This window comes from Crocodylus porosus, unplaced genomic scaffold, assembly GCF_001723895.1.
Source record: "Crocodylus porosus isolate Cpor-Errol unplaced genomic scaffold, CroPor_comp1, whole genome shotgun sequence".
Lineage (NCBI taxonomy): Eukaryota > Metazoa > Chordata > Crocodylia > Crocodylidae > Crocodylus > Crocodylus porosus.
The window spans coordinates 33,535,313-33,556,980 of NW_017728943.1; the positions used below are offsets into that span (position 1 = coordinate 33,535,313).

General features: G+C 39.4%; 1 protein-coding gene and 1 long non-coding RNA gene across 2 annotated transcripts in view; one reads left to right on the forward strand and one right to left on the reverse strand.

Annotated features, from left to right (window-relative positions):
- MACROD2 (MACRO domain containing 2) overlaps window positions 1-21,668 on the forward strand; it is a 1,470,564-nt gene that overhangs the window by 1,113,794 nt on the left and 335,102 nt on the right. The gene's annotated exons all lie outside the window — the stretch shown is intronic.
- The window catches only part of LOC109319515, a 22,356-nt gene continuing 2,114 nt past the window's right edge, over window positions 1,427-21,668 (reverse strand). Inside the window, exons 2-4 of the long non-coding RNA XR_002103526.1 lie at window positions 14,924-14,926; window positions 12,476-12,483; window positions 1,427-1,436 (exon numbers count right to left, since the gene is read on the reverse strand). This is a non-coding gene — a long non-coding RNA (uncharacterized LOC109319515). The remainder of the gene's footprint in view (window positions 1,437-12,475; window positions 12,484-14,923; window positions 14,927-21,668) is intronic.

Consider the following 21,668-nt stretch of genomic DNA (forward strand, 5'->3'; position numbering starts at 1 on the left):
CATTGGAGAGGCTGCAATTTTTGTAGTGCAAAGGCTTTGGGTTAGACACTTATCTTGGTGTGTATGTAAAACAACTCCAGCGAAATCAGTGAAGTTTATTTTACACTTGTGCCAGCCTAAGAACAGAATTTGTTTTAAGAACAGTAAAATATTTTTTACTCTAGTGAAAATATGTAGATCTCAGCAGGATGCTGCCTGGCTAAAGACGGATAAAAAGCTGTTTGAAAGCCTCAGGATTTGTCCCTGAAGATTTTTTTTACAATCTGCTGTGCTATAGCTTGCCCATGCATTGTTCCAATGTTACCTTTTGCATAAGCACCAGTTTACTAAAAGGCATTATATATACATTATAAATATATAATGTATATTGTTTAGGGCATACTTCATGCATACATAGGAAGTACAAATGGTTGTTCAAGAAAAGCAAATGAATAATCACACCAGCACTAAGAGTCCTTAGCTAAGCGACTCTGAATTCTACTGGCCTTAGGCGTAACTTACCCATCTTATTAAAAATAAGTCACTGTGCATTTTCATAACCTTGAAAGGAGTCAGAATTCTTTAGGTGTTTCATCCAACCTCAGGGCTAACACTGCTTATTTTGCACTATATAATCATAGTTACTTTTCCCCAAGGCACCCAAGACAAACAGTGCTGAATTCTTGTGAAGTAACAAAGGCTGAAATAGTATAAGACCCTAATTTCCCTAGTCCTTTAAAGGAAAGCTCAAAAATCCCTTTCTGAAATCTGTTTTCTTGAATTAAGAGCTATACAGAGGGAGCTTATTCTTGAAAGTGTTATATAGTTTTTGAAGATTATTTTTTATAACCTCTGGCAGGTTTTTGGGTCATAGCGTGCATTTTCTAAAGAGGCTTTCCTATGAACTGATCAGCATGTGCTGCAAGTCATGAAAAGAGAAAAATGCCTTACGAAATACGACCCTCAATTTCTGTAGAAGGCATTTTTTAGTTAATTTGCTTCAGTCACTTCTGCTTGGAAGCTTCTGAAAGCAGAGGAGCTGTGAACTTTCCCTAAGTCTACAGCTTTTTTTCCTGCATTTTGCCTAACGTTGCATACATGATGTAGTTATCTAAATCTAACTTCTTGCAAGGGACAGACTATCATATCCAGTATGTCATGCTTAAAATCTGGAAATAAGATTATTTTTATTACTGGTAAATGCAGCTAAAGGGTATAGAAGAATTAACTTGTCTGTGATAGCATTTTTGCCAGCCTATAAATTCTCATCCATTGAACAGAGTTGGGTTAAAAAAAACAAACAAAAAATTAGTTTCTGCCTAAACTAATATTAAACTAGTGCCTGTAACAAACTGCTGATCAACTACAGGTTTTGTTAATACAGGATACTGTACTTTGTTTTTTTCTGGCTTGTAAATAGTTTTATAAACATAGACATGAATTAGCTCCTGATTTTTCTATGCTGTGGGATGGTCCTTGAAATGTTCTTTGCTTGGAGGTAAAGCAGGATGGGGAGGTAATTTCAGTGTTAGAGGAGTTATTTCACTTTCCTGAGGAAGAAAGTTGCTGAGTGAAGATGAAGAAATAAGTATGGCTTACTTTAAAACATTTTTCTTCTTCCTTAGTGGATGGTAGTCCAGGCTGATATGTAGCTGATATTACTATGATTGCTTCATTTCTCTGCTTTGTTTCTTTTTATATAGCCTAGGGCTGAATGTTTAAATTTCTGGTACAGTTCCTTCATTAAAATTGCAGTTTATTTTCCTTGTGTTGTTTTTATAACTTTTGTTCAGCATTTTTTCTGTCATTCAAAAACATTTTCAGGACTTCTCTTTTTCTGAAGGGCAGCTAGAAGAAACTTTGTCATGATGCATTTCTTGACTCTAAGAGCTACATATTGACTTTATACAACTGACATTAGTTGAGTTACTCCTTCTTTTACTTTAGTATAACTGGGATCAGGATCTGGTCCCATATTTTCTTGTATATGCTGTTCCAGCTTGAGTCTTGTGTCTTCATAAGAATAGAGTAATTTTATGTTTGATTGCCAAAGGCCATAGCTTGTCTGTCCATATTGCAAAAGACATTTTTCTCTCTGTCAAAAGTTTTGCAGTTTTGCAAGCATGAATAACTGTTTTCTGCAGAAGAAATAGTTTGTTGCTACTGCTAAGCACTCCAGCACTGACCTTGCATTGAAGCTTCATTCTTCATCTTCTGTTCTGAATCTACTGTACACTGAATCTATTACACTTGGAACCAGGTGGAAGTTGGAAGTAGAAGTAAGTAGTTAGAGGTTTTGAACGAATGAGAGAAATAAAATTCAAGAAGCCTGAGGAAACTTAGATAGTAGATGCAGATATTAAGTAGAAGTTTTAAGCTTACTTCTATTTTGAGTTTCCATTTTTCAAAGTTATACTCAGTTCAGAATTGTAAGATGAAAATATTTTATCAAGTAGATGGAGGTCTCATGCAAATATCAGCTTCCATGATTGCACTTTTATTTCAACTGCTGTCTCTAAAGTTATGGCCCAGTTGGGTGTTCACCTATGAACAGGGGTCTGCCAAACTTGAGGAGGTGGGCAGCCAATTTTGCAGACAGATCCTGGGCTCAGCTGCCATTTTTGCAGGTTGAGCACAGTGCCCCCCCCCCGCCCTTTCTCCACCTCTGATTGGCCAAGGGGTCCTGGCAGTTCCACCCCTCCTTACAGATTGCCAGATGGCCTGAAACTGTGGCTTAATTGCCCTCATTAAGCCCAGGGAAGCCATTAATCCATGTGTTATTAAGCATGGATTAATGGCTTCCTCTTGCTTAATCAGGGCATTTAAACCACAGTTCAGGGCCACCCCGAAGCTGGACTATAGTCGTGGGTGAGCTGTGGCAGGCAGCCGGAAAACTGCAAGCAGCTGCACCAGGATCCGCAGAGCCCTGGCACGGCTTGTTGATGGTGGCAGGTGCATGTGTGCAATGATCTGTGCTGGGGCTCTATGGACCCTGGCGTAGCTGCTTGCAGCCCTCTGGCTACCTGCCATAGCTGGCCCACAACCACAGTCCAGTTGCTTAAGCTGAATTATTTTTCTTCATCTTGTAGTACTGCCCTGAAAGTTTTTTGAGGGGGAAAAAAGGTATACATCATGGCTAAATCAGAAAGCAAATGTGGTTTCTTGCTGCTGTTATTAAAGACCCTTCTTTATATGCTGCTCAGCTATTTTAAGTCTTATTGCATTTGCCTTCCTTATCTAAGACCCTTCAACTCAGCGCTGCACTGGGAAAGTAAAGTGATTGCAGGCTGCTTCTCTTATTGCCCAATGCTTGTTTTTTGCCAGGTGATTGTCTTTAGTTGTATCCAGTCTCCTGTTGTAGTTTTGTTTATTGCCCTATTTCTCATAAATGAGCTATGGGACTGCATTCTTTCACCAGTTATTCCATCAGTACATTCACTGAAGCTTCATTGCCTAATTAACTGGGCAGGCAACTTTAGAATCTAAGATACATGAAAAGGCAACCTGTGGCATATATATCAGCAAGAAATCCTTTTTTTCTTATTTTACAAAGAAATAGTTAAGAAAGCTTCTACTATGAGTTCATAATTTCCTTTAGACTGCTGGCTACAGAGTCAGAGGAAAGTACTGAATACCAGCATGTGATATATCTGCTTATTAATAAGAATCTGTCTTTTACCATGGAAAAACAGATGAACAATTTCAAAACTGGATGTTTCAGAGGCTATTCAGCTTCAGAGCATGGCCCTTGCTACTAACAATTTTGAAGTCAAATTCACTCTGGATGGTCGTCTGACACCTGTCACGTGATGTCCAGGAAGTGCCATACTGGAATAGGAATTTTCATCAGATCATTTGACAAATGAAAGTACCCTGAGTTACCAACATTAAAACAGGATCTGGCATAGGATCCTCTGCTATGTCACAGATCAGAGTGATATTTAATACAGAAACATTTGATTGAAACATTTGAGAAAACCCATCAGTCCACTGAACACCACACACACACACACACACACACACACACACACACACACATGCACGCACTCTGCTGCATTTTCTTTAAAGTGTAACTCATGAAGTTTGCATATTGACATTAGTTGTGAAGATACTTCTGAAGTAGAAGAATTCTGAAAATGTCTCATCGGACATGTCTACAAGTCTCCCTATGTTGCTATAGCGGTGTGCTACATTGCCATACAGCACACCATACAGTTTGCCATGGTGGTGTAGCTATCACGTGGGTCTACAGATGATAAGCAGCTGCATTGCCATAGTGGCGTGCTCCCTTGACAGCAACGTAGTGGCAAAATCTAACCATGTGCCGTGCACATGGCGCAGTGTGAAAAGTTACTACACCATGCTTTAGTACTTCCTTTTGGAAGTACTAAAGCATGGTGACATGTAGACATGCCCATCCTCCCCAAGGTCCATACCTCTTCCCATTTTTCATGCAATGGGTATGCATGTCTTTCCCCTTATGAATGTACTAAAAATTGTTTATTAAGTTTCCATCAGGAAAAACTACTATGCGTGTTCACTGTAAATGATCCAACTCCTTTTTTGACTCAGTACCACAGGTTACCAAATTTGCTTCTTGATAGATATTTCTAATCTCCCTGAGCTTTTTCTGTCACATAGCGTATATCCTTGCTAGCAACACATGAAGTAACTGTTTAGTTTTTGGCCTGACAGTACTGTTAACATTTGTCATACTGTCCATTTCTCCCATGAAGACTGGAGCATGTTACTGCTGTTCTTCAGTTAAACATATTTAATCTTTCACCATAAAATATATTTCTGGGCAATTCACCCATATCTTTTCAAAGCACAATTGGCTCAGCATGGAAGGTCAGTCATTCTTTGTCATAAAAATTTGCAATCTGGCTCTTTGTTAATAGGGTTCAACTTGCTATCCATGGTTCTTACAATGGTTGATTATTCCCCTTGTACTTACCCACAGTCCTACTTGGGATATTGGCAAAAAAGAAAAAAAGTCTGAGTGAGTCTGCAGTGAAGTACTGCAAATGACAGATGTTCATGTCTAGCTGTCTTCACCTCAATCAGAGGTTGTTTGATAACAGTGCAGTTTAATTTCTGAACTTTCAGTATCTTATACGCTATCATGAATACTACGGTCATAGCACATGGCTTTATTTAATTTGTTTGTTACACATCATTGCATATTTTTAAGTATGGCTTATGATTTTGGTTTTACATTTCTCAGTTTACTTTTGACAAAACTGCACAGAGAAATTGAGATGGGGACTTCTGTCAAACTGGATCAACTCAGAATTTTATAGGAAAACCTCAAGCAGTGAGTGTTCAAACCACAGATACTGGTGAACATTGTCCTTTATCCTTCTGCTCTTGGCCATGGAAAAAGGACATTTTTTGTTACTCTGGTATTACCTTGCCCAGTGAAACAGAGACACATACAGACAAGCCACTGTTCTTATTTGGTTCTTGCACAGTTTTGCTGACTTCACTACAGGGAGGAGACTGAAGGACAAGTGCTGTCGTGCACTCGGTGCCCTACAGTTTAAGGGCTCGATGATCATAGTGATTATGCATCACTACTTCACTGTAAACTAGAATCCTAGAAAAATAGGGATGGAAAGGCCCTCAGGAGGTTATCTAGTCCAATCTCCAACCTAAGGCAGATCACCCCTATCTAAAACATTTCAGACAAGTATCTGTCTAACCTGCTTTTAAATACCTCCAAAGAAAGACAGTCCACAACCTCTCTAGGTAATCTACTCCAATGTTTAAGTACCCTCATAATTAGAAAGTTATTCTTAATATCTTACCTGCATTTCTGTTGCTACAGTTAAGATTATTACATTGTCTTATACTTGCAACCATAGAAAATAGTCTATCACCATTCTCTTTGTAGTCCTTCAGCTACTTGATAACTGTATCAAATCCCTCTCAGTCTTCTGTTCTGCAGATTTAATAATCCCACCTCTTCCAAACTTTTCTTACAGATCATATTTTCTAGATCTCTAATCATCTCCTAGACTATTTCTAGTTGTTTAGATGGAAATTAGTATTTGGTTAATTCATTTATTTTTAAGTATAGCTCTCCTCTTAGTGTGATCTGGGGTGAATATGTACCCTAAAAAAGGTAAACAATAAAACCTAAATAAATAAATGTATTATCAAAAAAACTTCTTAATAAACCCTTATCAACAGCACCAAAAAAGTGTTAGTAATTGTGTGTTGAATAGTATTTTCAATCAAAGTACTATAATAATAAATAACGCTATCAAGTGCCTGTGTAGCTTCAATAACCCCTATAACCTAAAACAATAAAAACGTTTCCCAGCCTCCCGTTAAAAAGTGCCACTGCAATGCCACGGCAATTAAAAATAAAAGGCATATTTATGCCCAGCCAACTTACTCCCAATCACAAGCAATAGCAAAAATATTTCCAATAAGTTAAACAATTTTATTAAATCCTTCTTAAAAAGCGATATATCTACAATTAAAAATATTTTTAAAAATGTTTAAAGCCTATAATAATGCTTTCAGTAAAAAAAACCAAGCAAATTTGCATATCATCTACCAAAAAAGTAAACTCCTAAAATTAACTGCAGTTAAAATCAGTATCCAAACACCACTAGTACAATATTTTCTTAAAATATAGCCCTACCTAAACAAAAATAATAAATCTATAATACATCCTATAATAATTGTATTATTATGTATCATAGTTTTTATGCTTGCTAATATGCATAATAACTTGTTATACCCAAAATTATATTAAAAAAATAAAAAATCTAACAAATTATGTCAACAAGTATATTACCCTGTGCAATTTTAATCAGCACAACTATATGCAAGGCTTGTCAGGCCCAAATCAGGCCTAGCCCGAAGAGGCCTCTAGGAGGAGGCCAACCAGAGGCGGGGTCAGTTTTGTGGAACCCGGAGACTATGACCTAATGCATCTGTTGCCATTTGTTAACGGGGAACTGCCCTAAACCGACCCTCTGACCTGGAAAGTCCCAGGCCCAGCAGGATGCTAAGAGAGCAAATTCTAATTTTGAAAAATAACTGCTTGCAAAATAAAATAAAAGCTTAGCTCTAATCCCCAAAAAGACAGTAAGGCTAAAAATAAACCCCCCTCTTAAAGGAAATAAATAATAATAATAAAAAAACCTCTCAAGTTAAAAAAAAAGTCAATTCCCAAGTAAAACTGCTTCAAAAAAAACAAAGCTAAAAACCCAATTAAAAAAACAGTCTCACCACCCTGAACACAGGGTGGAATTCCTGAGACCTATCAAATAATAACAAAAAATAAAATGTGAAGTGTCTTTCCTCCAGCCCAACGCGCTTACACCTCAAAAGCTTGTTATAATAAGTTCTATGTATGTTATTATTTTTTTTCCATAATAGAAAATCTCACTTAAATTTTACCTAGCATATAACTTATAAATTACTCACCTACCCTTGTTAAAAAAACAAAACCAAACCCTAACACCTACACAAGCAGTGCTGAGGAGTTTTTTACTCTGCAGCAGGGTAGTACTTGTATTTACAAAGACTATTTACAAGTACTACCCCACTGCGGAGTTAATTAGTTCTCTGCAGCCTAATAGGGGTACACATGTAGATGCCAAAACATTTACTATAGAGCTAATTAGGCAACTCCACAGTAAACATCTCATGTAGATGCACCCAAACTAAAAACATTTAGGAACAGAACCTTATTCTGCTTTTTTTGCATATTATCTACTGTAATATGACCCAGATATTCCTTAGTTCATGAATAAAACCTAGTTGCAGACAATCTACTAACCTAAAATCATATTGTGTATTATGTGCTTCAACAGGACATGGAATAACAGCACATTTTGTCAAAAATAATGTCATATGTTGTAAGGCTGTTTAGAGTTCATGGGTGCATCCACGCATCCAGGCATGTGTGGTTTGTGGTGCCACAAACCTCTCTGTGATACCACAAACTGCATGTATTGCATGTTAAACTATGTGTGGCACTGCTAATTTGCAGCACGGAGGCAAAATCTTCCAGTAGCAAAAAAAGCCCTGGGAAAAAAAACAATGCAAAACACACCAACATAATGTGTGCTTGGACAAACGCTCACGTGCAGGGGCTTGTGCTGCACAACTAAGTAGCAGCATAAATTTGTGTCTCTGCAAGTGTCCATGCCTGCTCATCTGGACATGGCCCATGAGTGGGATTTTCAAAAGCAATCATTATTAGTACTTTAACAAGAGCGGAGTCTGGTCAGCCGTAAGCTCTTGAAAATTGTACACCTGAAATCTAGATTGGAAGGAGATTTATTTGATTCCAACTTATTAAGGTCAGGCTTCTGTTTTAGTGTTCAGCATGGTGATGTACCATGCTTATTGATACCATGTACTTTCTACTGAGGGTACTAATGAGGAAGCAATGAGATACTCATCGTGCAGATGTATATGCTGTTCTAGTTCTGTAGCTAAGGAATTAAATTTCTAGTGTACCCAAACTTGTAACCTTCACAAGTACAAATATTTATTTTTAAAAATTAGCAGAAGCTACATTTCTTATTCAGCTTTTCATAGTACATTTTTTTCACTGTTGCAAGCAGAGAGTAGGTTGGATTTTACTACAAGCAAACTATGGTGATTGCAACAATGAAAAATTCTTTACTGCAGATGGGACTTAACTGATATCTACTAATATGAAAGCTGGATTTAGAAAAATATAATTATAGGGCTGTTACATTATCTTTTTACTGTCACCGTGTACGGCTGGAAATATGCTTATTGTTAACTTGCAAATCCCTCTATGCTATGCAGAATTATTTTTAGACCTCAAGAGATTTATGTTCATAATTATGGGTGCTAGAATGACTTGTGGGATAGGAGTCTTCTGCTCTCATTAACTACAAAAGAAGATACTTTATTGGTTATTCCCATTGATTGTTGGTTGGGGGAAGTCTGCTAATGAGAGTTTGAAAGTTAAAGTGTTAGCAGGTAATGCTTTACATGAAAGCTTCTTAAATTTACTTTCATATGCTTAGGTAATAAGCTCTATAATAATGCTTATGAATAAATAAACACTTACCTCCAGCAGCAGGAACTTTGAGATGCCACTAACTGATGCATGAGCAGTAGATTATTAGCAGGTATGAGAGACCAACTGTTTTGTTTTGTTTTAAAGTAATAACATGTTTATTTCCACTGTGTCTCAAACTTTCACAGTCAGTCCATTTCAGTAACAACTAAAGTCTCTACATCTCCCAGCCTCACAGCTTAACCACAGTACTATACCAAATGCTGTTCATTTCCTACCTAAGCTGTGGTAAACTTTTTCGTATGTAAGTACCCTTACTTCAGTGCAATAATATACTGGGATACCATAGACAGAATTCTGTTTCACTTTATGAACCCAAATGAAAGATTTCCAGTTATGAAAGTGGTACAATTCTGTTTCTTGTGCAGTGTGGATGCCTAAGTGTACAGTTGGCTATGCACTGACTGGACAAGTGTGTGGGCACATACATACAGTAACATAACTAGTGGAGACTGGGGACTGAGGAAATCCTTCCTGAATCTCAGTGTGGTTTCAGACCACTGAGAGGCACCATGGACATGATTTTCGTGGCCCACCAGATATAGGAAATGTGCTGAGAACAAATATGGCCTTTTTTGATTTGACCAAAGCCTTCAATTGTTAACCAAGAAGCTCTATGGAAGATCTTATTGAAGTCTGGCTGCCCAGGGAAATTAATTACCATTGTAAGACTCCTTCATGACCAAATGACTGCCTCCATCCTATGCAGTGGCTCCACTATGGAGCCCTTTGCCATTCAAACTGGTTCAAGCAGGGCTACGTCATTGCACCAATTTTGTCTTCTATCTTTCTTATGGTCATCAAGATGCTCATCCATGACTGTATGCTATGTGGCATTAGCATCAAGTGCTGGATGCATGGGAACCTTTTCAATCTCTCCTGCTTCCATGCCAAAACTAAAGTTACTTTGGCTTCAATTATGGAACATCAGTATACCAATGATTGTGCTGTCATTGCACATATGGAAGAAGACCTACAAATGGCTCTTAACTACGTCTTTAAAACATACCAGTGCCTGGGACTGACCTTTAACATCAGAAAAACAAAGGTGCTTCACCAGCCTGCTCCAAGTCAATCAGTTCCTCTGGCAAAGGTTCTCATTGATGTGCAAGAGCTGGATAATGTTGAATACTTTACATACCTGGGAAGCCATCTTTCAAAGAAGGCCAACATCAATAAGGAGATCCAGTATAGGATCCAATAGGACATCTGTGCCTTCAGAAGATTGAATCGTCTTGTGTTCAATAATCATGACATCAGGACTTGAACAAAGATCCTACTTTATAAGGCTGTGGTAATCCCACCTCTTCTTTATGGCTTTGAAGCTTAGGTGACCTACAGGAACCACCTGAAAAGCCTGGAATGCCATCAGCAGTGCTATTTCTGGAAGATCCTTGGTTTAAAGTGAGAGGATTGTTGCACAAATGCCAGGGTCCTCACAGACGCTGACACCACCAGGGTGGAAGTGTTCATTATTCAACATTAGCTGCAGGGGACAGGGCACTGTGTATGCATGATTGATGTACATTTACCAACACAACTGCTATACTCCCAACTCAGCCAAGGACAAGGGATATGTGGGGGCCAGAGGAATGCTTTGAGGAAGTACATCTTGCTTTGAGGAAAACCATCTCTCTGGAAGCAGAAGAATAACAGAAGGAAAGGAAACGAGGCCGGGAAATCCATGGTCTGACCCAACCTTTAACCACAACCTGTGGCATTTACCAGAGTACAGTTCTAGGATTGGACTTCTTACCCATCAACAGATTTGTTTACAACCATTTACTTGACCTGTGAGAGTGACCATCCTCAACCATGAGGACTCACTAGCAATGACGATGGGCATAACTACTGGGGAGGGGGCATTGAGAGGGGCACCAGCCCTGGGTGCTAACTTGGGGCAGCAGTATGGCCCCCTTCCCCCAGGGGTGTTTGCCAAGGCCCAGTAGTGTATCTTGGGGGAAAAGAGGTGGAACGATGCCCCTCACTAGTAAGCTTGATCAGTGGCAATGCATGGGGGTGCACGTGGACCCTGAGAGCATCGGTGCACTCTCTGATTAGTCACACTTGCTGCTTAGGCAATGGGCAGGGGGTCAGGTGGAAGCGCTGGTGCGCCCCCTGCAAGCGCTGCTGCCGGCTGCTTCCGGGAGTGGCTGCAGCCACTCCCGGAAGCAGCTGCAGTGATCAGCTGCAGCAATTGGCCATGGGGGAACTCCCTCCAGGCAGTGAGATCTGCCATGGGGGGACCTCCCCACCCCGGGCAGCGAGATCGGCTGTGGGGGACCCTTCCTCCCAGGCAGTCAGACTTGTTGCCCTAACTAAGGCAGCACTAGTCACCCATGAGCTTGGTAGTTAAAGTACTTTGCTGGTAAGTGACAGAGACAGCTGCAAATGCCTACTGAGTGAGGGGTGTCTGGATCACAGATCTCCAGTTTCCTGGGTGAGTGCTCTAACTGCTCAGCTGCTGGGAATAGAACAGGAAGGCTCTCCTCCATTTTTTGGAAGATTCACACTCAGATACACATGTACATAGCTGCTTACTTGCCCAGCCAGCACCTACTCTACAGTGCATACTCAGTAGCTGTGTAGAGGCTTATGCCTCTGTATTGTACATGTAATAGAACCACAGGTTACATGTAAGTGCCCAAGATAACATTTACATGACTGAAAAACTGGCAATTGATTGTTAAAAGTGAAAACAATTCTACTCATTTTTGGCAATGTTAGAACTTTAGCCATCGTTATCTGAATAATCGTCATGTATCTGTGTATTTTTGTGGCAATTATTTTCAGTAGTTATGATGCTGTCATCAAGTCAGGCACTGCCTCTCACTTAATATTGTTCCTTATCTTTGATACAACTGATAAGATATTCCTTGGTTTTAATCATCATGATTTTTTACCCTGTTGTCTACTGATTACTTGTCTTATAATTACATTATCCTGATTGTAATACTGATGAACCCAGTGATGATAGTGTTTAATTTTGCTTCTGTGTTGTCTTTTGGGGAACATTAGTACATTAATGTGTTAGAGTATATTTATAAAACCTAGTGGGTGCATCCAGATGAGTGTGCACGTGCATTTCCCTGGGGACAAATAGAAGTGGCATACACTGTACTGCACTGTCCTGTGCTACTTGTTCCTGGGGAACACTTACGCACACATGCTCTGGCATGCAGCAGATTGCCCCAAGTGGGATAGGGGAGACTGGGTTCAGCACCTGGACTGGCCACAGCCACCTTGCCTGGGGTCCTGGGGGGGTCCCAGGGCTTCAGCAGCGGTGATCCAGTGCATGGAGCGTGTCTGGCAGCCAGACTTCGTCTCTGGCCAGCCAGGCTCTGGTTTCAGGCAGCTCACACTGCCACCATGTGCACCGCCACAATTTTTTTTAGGTGCATGGGTTTTTTTGACCCCAGGATCTCCTGGTGTCAAAAAACCCCACCACACTTTAAATGAGCAGAGCGGTGAACACCTGCATGTTTCGCATATGTGGTTTGTGGCACCACACACAGGTCTGCAGTGCTGCATGTCACATGTGCATGCTCCTCTGCACATGCCCACTGAGTCTTGAGTTATGTAGTTTTTTATCATGTCTCAGCTGATTTAGCTTCCCTTCCAAACCCTTTGCTTCCTGGAAGTATGGGTTCTCTGAATCCCCAGTGATCTGAGATTACCAGGAAAACGTCTGTTTGTGGGAAGCAGCAGCTTGTTCCTTCCAAAAAAAAAAAAATTGAGATTACATGAACACATGAATGTCAAATTATTTTAAAAGCATCAATTGGCTTTTGGTCAGATTATAGTATATGTTTAAGAACTCCTGTTCTTACATAGGGTATTAAAAAAATTTTATGTGGACTTAGTGCCTAAAATTGTCATTCCCTGTATTCCAGACCATTCTTTTACATCTCCAAAGGTAAATTTTATGCATGTCCTAAGGTTTGCCTTCAAGCTTTATTGAACAAGTTCTTTGAATTGCTATACTCAGTGTCTCTGGACTTCTTTCCATCTTCAAGTGCAAGGAGTGCATTTTTTCTTAGATTGTAAATTGATGTTGAGTTATTCTTTTTTATTCTGATTTTACTAGATGTTGAATTTGATGTCAGGGTTATAAGCTCAAGTGGTGTTTTATCTGTTGATTAGTCATATAATGTAAAGTGTCTTGTGATGGAAAATACTATAAAAATGGTTTATGGGTGAGGGTAAAGGAAAATGTGGGGAACACAGATTCATGTTATTAAATGAGCAATAATCCCTAAGCAATCATTTGTCAACAGTAGTTCAAGACTGGTTTATCTTATATCATTCAACCTTAAATAAACTTGTTCTTATCTGCAAGTAAATGGGCATATTGAAAATAATTTCATGTAGATACATGGTATGTTTCTCTCTCAATAGATATAACTGAGAAAGAATATGTGAATGTACATCCAATATCCCACTACATGTCTTTTCTTATTCTGGATATAATGTTAAGAACAATGAAAAATAGTCTTCCTCGAATATATGCAACATACACTTTGTATGTATACATATTTATATATATGTATTCACACACATACAGATACATGCATAGTGTACATACGCACATGAATATATATAGTTTAAGTGTGTGGAACCAATAATAGCCAAGAGCTGCACTGACTGATTAGAAGTAGGAGCTATTTAACTTCAAACTTACGTATAATATGACTGTCTCATAGTTATTTTCCAAATACTGGCTATCATACTACAGCTCTTCATGAGATCAGCCTGAAGACCTTGAGCTCTAAGGCTTAACCAGTGAGAGTCTTGACCAATTACGCACTGAGCAGGGACTTCAGGATTTTACTTGGCAATTGGATTTGCCACTTCTCATCACTATTTCAAGAATGTGCAAATTCTTTACAAATAGTAACTAATTTCAGAGTTCTTAGTATGGACAGAATTTGTCCTACTATCTCCATTTTAGATATCAGGAATGTCAGCCAGAGCAATCTTAAATGATTTGCTTGTGGTAACTCATGATGTCAGAGCAGAAACATGACCCAGAACTCCCAAATCTCATCTGACATTTGTGCAGGGTTTGTTCTAAAACCTCTCTGTAAACTTAACAGTTGATTTACAAATGATTGGCAACAAGGTCCAGTTGGAATATATTTCTTTAGTTTTGGGCCTACATGGATCCAACTGCAAAAAAGCTCTGCTTGCCATCTGTAGCTCAAAATAGTGAAAATCTCTCATCGGAAATCTGACATTGGCTTCAATGGATTTGTGCTTGCACAATTTATGGAATCATGAGATTAAAACAAATGAAAACAATTCATTTGAACTAATTTTGTCTGTCTTCCAATTTTGAACTTTTAAGGATCACATTTCCAAGCTGTTTCCTACAACAGGTCATAAGTAGGTTGGTACACTTGGTGTCATTCAAACAGGCTTTGCCTCCTTAGGAGTCCTTTAGATAGCCCAAGCAATAGTCTGTAAGCAGGCTTGGATGCTATCTGACTTTGCTCCTTCAGCCAGTCCTCATAACACAAAACAATATTCCTTGGTCCAAACAAAACAGATAAATGACTAAAATAAACATTTAGCCTTCTTCAGGTGGCAGAAGAAGGCCCTTTAGATGTGGCCCTTCCTGGAGCCAAGCTCCTCTGGATTTCAGTCTCCTTCCTACCCATAAACTGCTGCTTTCCCCAGCTCAGGCTACTTGTGCTCTCCGTCTTGGGTTTTTAACTGCCACCTAATCCCTTATATTTGGCTTCCTACCCCAGGGCTGGCTGCCTCACTTAAAGGGCAAAATGTTTTTTCTCTAAGGAGGTACAAATGCATTCTTTGCTTCAAAATGGCGGCAGGGGGCACTTTAACTAAAGCTCGTTTGACAAGCTTTAGTTAAAGTGCCCCTGCCGCCATTTTGAAGCTTGGGGACACTGAATACATGTGACATGGATGCTGCCAGCACATGCTAATTAGCTCATTAGCATGTGCCAGCAGACTGAATTAATCAATTAATCGAGTCTGCTCTGATGCATGTGCCTACATGCTTTTGAAACTCACCGGTTTGCTGTCTGCCTCTTCAGGCATGTAAATATCATTGGAAATCTGGCCTTCAGGCCCTTTGAAAATTTTATCTTACATCTACTGGAAACTCTGATGATTAACATCTAGCATTCCACCAATAAGGATACAAGACATGTTTCATTAGCTTTATTATTATTCTTAATCACCTTAGGGAGCTGTTTTGTTTCTAATTATCTTTATGACAGAAAATTAAAACATGCTGCTGTCCTTCCCTTCAGGTTCTAGGTAGCCAAGGGGAAAAAAAGTCAGTGCAACACTGTGGTAAGAAAACAGACATTACAAATAACTATGCTGGATGCTTTTAATGAGGATGCGTGTATTTCTGTGGACTAATTCATAATGTAGATATCTGTCTGAGGAAACATAAAAATGTCTCAATTAATTATTAAGAAGAAAAGACTTGCTTCAAGCTGCCAAGAAATACAGAGGAATAGTTAAGAATTTCTGAGGATTTAGAGGAAGAAATGCTAGTATGAAAGCAAGAATGATGCAAATAAAATATTTCATAATGTTGCTCTGAGAAAGAAAAAATATGAGTCATGATATGACATTGTGGGGAAGTTTCCATTGACTAAAAAGAATAGAAAATTAACAAATGGTGATCCTAGAGAAGAAGAAACACGTATGTTTTTAAATGTGTTTTTAAGGGGTTTTGCTCAGATGTCTACAGAAAACTGCAAGGAAGCAGGAATAGTGTTGCATATTTCTAATAACAATAAAGAAAATGAGCTGTACATCATTACTGAAACAAAAACAATTTTGGAAATGTCAAAAATGATCAGTTATCATTTGCTTAAAAATCTAAAACAGAAACATAGCCCAATTTTTCCATTACTATAATAAGTTAATAAGGGAAGTTATGAAATATTCAAAAGACTCCTCTCTTTACTTTCTCTGCTGCCTGTTTAAAGGTGAGATCAACAGTTAATGAGTCTTGAGGTAGCACCATTGTTTAGTATCTTCCCAATAATATATATCTATGAACTAGTGGAAGTTCACTCCCATTTTGTATATCTGTTAACAGTAAAACTGAATATTGTTTCTTGTTAAAAGTTTGATTCTCCTATTTAGAAAGGCTTAGAAATTAAATGTGTCAATAAAATAGCATCTGATATTTTTATCCATTTGAGGGATTAAATTGGAAGAGTTTGAAAGGATGTATTCCATGCAAAAATCTAGTTTTTAGCTGAACTTCAGTGGCAACATTGTTGTTGTTGTTAAAAATTAGGTATTTGTCCACCCTTTTCAAGCAGAAAAAGAAGGTGGTATTTGCAGTGTGTCCATATCCCTGAAGGGCTAAATCGAAAAACCATGTTACAACTACAGCAACTGGAAAGATGTTTAATCCTGGGTGTATTTTTGTTATTTACAATTGGATTTTATTAGCACCTGCAAGCCTTACAGAGGTTGATGCCTCATCAGGCTAGGCACTGTATAAACCCATAGTGAAACATAATCTCTAGACCATGGCCTGGAGAGCTTACACTTGAAAAAGGAAGGAAATTGGATGAACAAAAAGTGTTTCTTTTTTCCCCATTTTATAGAACTGAGACAGAGAGATTTAGAGACTTGCTGAAGGTCATAGTGGAAGACAGCAGCAGAACAACGAACTGAATTCAAGTCTCATGAGCCTCAAGCCAGTGCTTTCTAACCACAGGGCCACCCTTCCTCACAGCTATTGCCAGGCATAATAATAGTATGAAGTTACTTGAGTTCCTGGGTATAATTACTCCAATGTTCTTGATCCCTGCATGTTGGACATGAGGTGAAGCAATTATCCAGTTGCTTTTTGGAATATTGATGTCCATGCTGTCTCTGTACATTATCATCGTCTCATGCTGTGACCCTGCACAGCTTAATTCTGACACATTGAGTCCCTCTTGGCAGATTGATAATGTAGGCTTGTTTTAATCTTCACTTTGTTAGGAAAAGAATCTCTGGTGTTTACAGCCATTATTAAATACATGTCCTGATAAAATTCTGTTCTGCCATTTTTTACGCTTGCAAGATCTGATTTGTGTCCTGAGTTCTCTGGTGCCCGGACCCCTGTTACATTTATTGGAGGGAAACAAAACAAAACAAACTCTTTCATCTTCCACTAATTGTACTGCCATCTTCCTGACAACAGGGAAAAATTATGTTTTTCTCCAGCAAGTGTTTGTAGTTTTCCTTTATTGCTAGAAAGCTCTACTCATTTATTGTCACTGGAGCAGAAATATTATGTCTCTGACTTCAACAGAAATTGGAAGGAATAGGGTTGCAAAGTTTCCCCAACAAAATCAAGAACTCCCAGTCCCACACCCAAACATAAGTTAAAAGTGATTCCATTTCTCTAACTAACTATTCCTTTCTTACTGTGGGTAGTATAATTGAGCCACTGTGTAACACAGTGGTTTTCAACCTGTGGTCCACGGACCCCTGGAGGTCCACAGACGATGTCTAAGGAGTCCACAAAAGATTACTATGATCAATCAAAAGTATGTGACTACCCACACTTACAATTCAAAGGGGTCGACACCTCCATTTTAAATTTTTTAGGTGTCTGCAAATGGAAAAAGTTTGAAAACTACTGCTTTAACATTAAGGGGTCCAGTTTGCAGTGAACATCAGATGAGGATGCCTCTGTGCTGGCACCCGCCCCATTAGGGGAAGTGGGGCCACTCTCAGGGGGCTGCATATAGCTTATTTCCAAACGGGGTTCTAAGTGATAAATTGTGACGTACCCAAGTAATAGGGCTAGGTTAGGGCCACAGACCAAGATAATGCCCCTCTTAGTATATGTGTGCAGGATACAGATATAATTTGATTCAGAGGGCATTGAATAGTTATTGGGCTTTAGTATCCAGAGGTCTCCAGGACCTTGAGCATGTAAACTGGCCCCTAGGGCTAGGGACAGAAGTTACACATGAACTGGTTTAAGTGAACAGAAATTGGTTTAAACCTGTAACAAAATAGAAGTTCAGTGCACATAAACCAGTTTCAAAATGGCTGAAACTAGTTTCAGATAAACTAGGTTTAATGTAGTATCAGACTTAACTGATTTAGGTCAAACTGGTTTATGTCCCAGACCCCTTCCTGGTTCAAATTAAATTAGAGTCCCCCAGCATCCCAGCATTTGCAGCCCTGGGCTGTGCTGTCTACTACACAGAGCAGTGCTGGCCCTGCCCCTCTGTTCCCTCGCTGGAGCAGTGAGGGCTGGCTCACTGCCCCCTCCCCGCCCTGGGCAGACCTCTGCTGGAAAAGTAGGTTGTTGCCTACAAAAGCTCATCTGAACCAGTTAGTTTCTAAAGTTTCACTCTGCCCTACCTCCTATCTAAAACATAATAATTAAGAATTGCCACATGACAGTGCACGTGGTGCATATGCAGTTCAGACATTCATTCCTAGGGTGACTGATATTGCTCTATTATTGAATATGCAAACACTTTCCTTAATAATGCACCATGACACACACTGCTCTAGGGTGCATGCATTCTGCCAAAGTGTAAGGGCACTGTGCATATGGTGGATCAGAACTGCAAAGGGATTCTGTATTTTCTCGTAGAACTCAGGAAGACCTTTGCGACTAGTTGTCATTATTGTCATGAAAAAATATACTAAACCAAATTAAATGTTTTCATTAATTTGTTTCATAGTTTTCATTGCCGTTAGTGACGAGACCTGCAAACTAGAAAACCTGAAATTGCCATACCACATCCACTTTCAGCTTTATTTTCAAGCATGAAACCAACCAGCAATCTAAGATTAAAATACAACGCATATATTCAGATAGGAAGCCATTACATAAATAAAGTAGTCCACTATTCACTCTCTAATTCAGCTTTAAGAACTAATAACACATTTTGCTTGTGGTGAAGTTAGCAATCCAGAAACATACTTCACTGTGGAGCTTTATATTAAGATGACAATTTAATGACCTTCTTATAGTTACAAGAGATTTATATCCTTCTTGATTATTACAGGAGGATGTATAATAAACTGAGATTAAATTTGCTTAATAAGTACTAACACACTTTTACAGGCTTCTCCACTGACTTCACCACTTTATGAAATCAATATCATCTCACGCTCAAAAACTAAATTTTACAATAAATTGTCTAGAATCAGTTGTTCCCAAAACCTAGTCCAAATAATGAAGTTAACTAGGAAAAAGGCCTTACCCCCGCAGTATCTATTAAACAATTGTGAAGGATAGCATGCCTTTCTTATTTAAAATTAATGCAGGTTAAAACACTGGCTTCTTACTTGGAAGTCAGGCTTAAATAATGGATGGAAGGACATTAATGGGTGTTGGGGATAAGCCAGGCTGAACACCCATTGTTCAATGCACAGCTAGGGTTTGCAGAAGCATGGGGTTTTTTACATACTCCTAAATCCAGAAAGGGGTTAGGCCTGGTATGCCTAAGTTACTATGGCTGCCTTTTGAGCATCTGGTTCTGGGAACAGAATTCACAAGCCCAAGTTAGTTATCAAAGTCCATTATACAAACATGGGGAGAACTAAAAAGAGGATTCATAACACTGAGCACACAGAGTGGCTGGACACCCAAGGTAGCCATAGAAAATGTTGAACAGGGAGGTTCTACCTCTCTCTAAGACCTACATTCCTGAGTTAAGTGCCTATGTGAGACTATACTTCTGAGACCTATGTGCCTAAGTTATGACCAGAAATAGAAGAGGTGGTGGTACTAGTACCCACCTTGAATATTATACCTTCTGGTTAGAGCAGCTTGTCAGAAAGTAAGAGATCCAGGTGCTAGGCCTCCCTCAGCCTGAAAGAATGCAAATCTACACTTCTTCCTCCTAACTACCAGGCTGTAGTCTAAGGCAGTTGCATGGGGAATATTCTCTGCCTATCTTGTTGAAGCTGTGTTGTTCAGGTGCCTGAATTCTACCTATTTTGTACCCTAAGCACCAACATCCTTTTCTTAAGTCTGGCCCAGAATAAATAAACCTCAGGGTTTCTAGTCCCTGTTTCTTCAGAAGTATTTAATGACATGATTCTAAAGAAATGCAAACTATTCAACAGACGAAAAAATAGTACATTTCCTTTTTCTATAATGCTGTGCTTTGAAGCAGGCAAAAAACAACTTTACTTATACGCTGTTCCTAATTGTCTCTTTCTCTCATGAGCTCATATTTTCAGATCTGCCATAATCTAAACCTACATTGACAGCTGTGCTTTTATATAATCTATGAATTAGGTAACTGGGCCATAGTAAATATTGTTCTCTCACTGCTGCCAAACTTCTTGAGATCTTACTATATCAGCTAAAATAGCTCTGTCTTATTTCCCTCCTAGCTGTTTAATGACTCTTAGGCTAGCATTTTATAGAGGCAGGATTACTGGATCCTTCTTTATTGTTATGTCTCCAATCTATCTTTTCTATATGGTTTGCTCACAATATTCTGCATAGACCACTGCTTCCGGCGGTGCCACATTTTGTCCGGTGCATTGTGGTGCTACAGGGCATCCCAGGAGATGATCCATGCATGGTCCTGACAAACACATTGGTCAGTTGCATAGAGCAGTGGTCTCCAAAGTGGGGTGCGTGCATCACAGCAGGTGTGCAAGGTGATCTATTGGGGCGCAGGAAGAAAATATTAGAACTTCTATTTATATTTATATAAATATAAATATACATATATTGGTGCGTGCTCAAAATGTTTTACTGATAGGGGTGTGCAATAAAAAAAAATTTGGAGACCACTGGCATAGAGGCCGCGTGATTTCATGAAAAAATTGCGTTTGCAAAGACGTGTTCTCAATCTAGTCAGGCTGCACCATGTGTGCCATTTGTAATTGAAACTAGATGCTAACTCCTCCTCATTGGGATTAATCCCTTGCCAGCTTCATTCAACAATTTTGTTGCCTAGTTTTTCTTATTCTTTTTGTCAGAGGGTAGTTCAGTGATGTAATCAATAGTATGGTAGAGGACAAAAAACTATTTCTTAATGCAACATTGCACTGGTTGATATCCATATAGTGAGTGGTGGTCGTCTGACTCTTGTATCTGCTGGTGAATGTCACCTACTACTTTCCTCCTGATGTAAGGGGGTGCTGTGCCAGATAGTGTGTATAGGCTGGGAACGGGTGGGTTTTAGATAGCGTGTTATAATACTGCATGTATCATTTAGGGCAATATCAATATGTTTACTGTGACTTTCATAGATTTCATAGACATTAGGGCTGGAAGGGACCTCGGGAGATCATCGAGTCCAGCCCCCTGCCCAAAGGGCAGGAAGTCAGCTGGGGTCATAGGATCCCAGCAAGATAAGCATCCCGATTTCTCTTGAAGGTGTTCAAAGTAGGTGCTTGAACCACCTTGAGTGGCAGGCTGTTCCAGACCTTGGGGGCTCAGACAGTAAAGAATTCTTCCCTATGTCCAGCCTGAAACCGTCTTGGAGGAGTTTATAACTGTTTGACCTCGTCATCCCTTGGGGCGCTCTGGTGAACAAACGTTCCCCCAGATACTGGTGGTCACCCCTGATAAACTTCTGGTGGCCATCAGATCACCCCTGAGCCTGCGCTTTTCCAGGCTAAAGAG